This window comes from Podarcis muralis, chromosome 14 (genome assembly GCF_964188315.1).
Source record: "Podarcis muralis chromosome 14, rPodMur119.hap1.1, whole genome shotgun sequence".
Lineage (NCBI taxonomy): Eukaryota > Metazoa > Chordata > Lepidosauria > Squamata > Lacertidae > Podarcis > Podarcis muralis.
The window spans coordinates 20,079,147-20,081,664 of record NC_135668.1 but is presented as its reverse complement, the minus strand read 5'-3'; the positions used below and the strand labels follow the sequence as shown (position 1 = coordinate 20,081,664).

The 2,518-nt window shown below is 43.7% G+C and overlaps 1 non-coding gene across 1 annotated transcript; it reads left to right on the top strand.

The window, feature by feature from the left end:
• The first annotated feature begins 403 nt into the window (after positions 1-403).
• TRNAR-UCG (transfer RNA arginine (anticodon UCG)) lies at positions 404-476 on the top strand. Its single transcript has one exon. It is a non-coding gene; the product is annotated as a tRNA-Arg (tRNA).
• The last annotated feature ends 2,042 nt before the right edge of the window (positions 477-2,518 follow it).

Genomic DNA, 2,518 nt, shown 5'->3' with positions numbered 1-2,518 from the left:
ATTTCGTGGGTACACGAAGCACCCAAAACACCATGAGGTGATTTTTGCCCACGACCCCAAACTCCGCCCCGCCCCAGAGCTCACGAGGCGAACCTTCCGCCGGCGCGCGACTGGAGTGAGCTCGCCCGACACGGGGGGGGAATTATTATATGGAAGCTACCAAAGTGCCTTTTCTCGTCTTAAACACAGCCCAAATATTGAGAGGACAAGCAGAAGTAAATGAAAGCAATGAGTTTGCCTCGGACAGAGGCTGTGCTGGTTTTGTTTCCCACCCAACCCCACTTTCTTCCCTCCCTCTCCCCCCTTGACACTCACTAGGAAATGGTATCTCCCGGGATGGTTCAGAACCAGCTCCCGGCTTCTCAAGTTCCTATAGGTCTAGAGGAGATCGTGTACTCAGCGCGGCCGCGTGGCCTAATGGATAAGGCGTCTGACTTCGGATCAGAAGATTGCAGGTTCGAGTCCTGCCGCGGTCGAGAGGGCTTGCAGGTTTGCCACTGGTTTAGTGGCATAATTGTATTTTTGCTGCTTTTATATGCAGTCGCGATTTCTGTGCAGATATATATTTTTTACCATCTTGGCAACAATCACTGGCTTCCGTAATTAAGCAATCGCCTTGCTCTCCTCCGCTATCATTTGGTACCTTTGCATTTTCGCTGTTGCCCCAATAAGCACCGCTGGACTCAGTCATTTTTGAGCAGACACGATTGCGCAGGAAGTCTTCGTGCGCTCAACAGAGCTCGCAACTCCGTAACGGTTTACGCCTCTGCATGTGACCGTGGGAAAGTGTGGGAAGGCGTGTAAACAGCCTGCAAGCAAATCAGGATGAACGCTCAGTGTCGACTGACCTTCCTTGCAAAAAAATCAGGAAAAATGCTCAATAAAGACCGGATATAACCTAACCTCTGCCTAAGCTTTGTGCAAGCAAATCAGGATGCGTAGTCGTCTGAATTGCACTTAGTCTGAAATTAAGGGGTGCTTAAGTTTTGTTCCACCAGGAAGTATTTCCCCTGTTGTACACCAGGTGGCAGTGTTGTCTGCTTCTTAATAATAAAAACACTAAGTTGGTATTTTAACTCTCTTTGCTAACTTTCAAGCTACAGAAACCCGAGGAATCCTTCTATAAGAAAGCATTTGCCGTCGCTTGTGCTGTTCGTGATGATGGGTCTGTTATAAGGTAGGCTCTCCAAATTGGGCAGCAACATTGCCCTGCTGGCCCGGCCAATGCTCCCTGCAGAAAATGTGCCCCAGAACCCTTTGCAAAGCTGATGTGAAAAGCATTACCCCAAATGCTGAAAGTTTGGAAGCCACTGCCCATGCGTGTTCTCATCTAAGCTGAGAAGTTGGTGGAGGTATTAGGAGGTTCTCTATGTCTATCTGTGTTCTCTTTCTAGGGTGTATGTTTGCTGCTTTTTCTTTTTTTCAATTTTTTTTATTGGTTTTCCAAAAATTTTAAACATACATACATACATACATACATTTTAACTGTACTTGATCCAATCTTAGTAACATCGTTAAGTGACTTCCTCAAATCCCCCTGGCTGAATTTCAGTGTATATCATCATTGTAACAGTTTTCCAAAACCAATTTTCTCATAAAAATAACTTAATCACTTAACATCTTTGTTTTCATTTTGACTTTAAACATATTATTCTCTAACATCACATAATTAAATCCTAAGCCTATCTGATATTTGCAAGTTTTTCCAATTAAGTTATCTTAGCATATTTAACGAAATAGTCTTTGAATTTCATCCATTCCTCCTGGTACTCCTCCTCCTCCTGGTCGCGGACTCTTCCAGTCAGGTCGGCTAGCTCCGAAAAGTCCATCATCTTCATCTGCCATTCCTCCACTGTTGGGACTTCTTGTGTTTTCCAGTTCTTAGCTAACAAAATTCTAGCTGCAATTGTGGCATACAAAAACAATCTAACATCTTTTTTGGGCCATTCCAAACCTTTTATTCCAAGAAGAAAGGCCTCTTCTTGTATATTTCAACATTTTTTTCAATTCATTATAAATCTTCTCCCAGAAGTCTTTCACCTTGGGGCAGGTCCACCACATATGATAAAAGGTACCCTCTTTTCCTTTACATTTCCAACATAGATTTTCACTATTATGATATATCTTTGCTAATTTTACAGGAGTTAAGTACCATCTATACATCATTTTCATAATATTTTCCTTTAACGCCGTACATGCAGTGAACCTGACCCCAGGGTGTGTGTTTGCTGCTTGTGCCAATAAGGCATACGAATGACCACGATTGTTCCCTCCTGCTTATTGGAGAGTCCTTCAAGCTTTCTGCAAACAGCTCCAGGCATCACCAACCCCTTGGTTAATTAACCCTTCAATTACAAAAGGAATGATCCCAACTGTTGCACTTCCAGCTTATCCCCATCACCTGAAATAAGCTTTACTTCCTAGCAAGTAGCAAGTAGAACTCAGTAGGTGATGGGGACAAAAATATAATCCATTGGCTTGCCTCTCGTTGGCTCTGGCTTCACCTTTGCCCTACCGG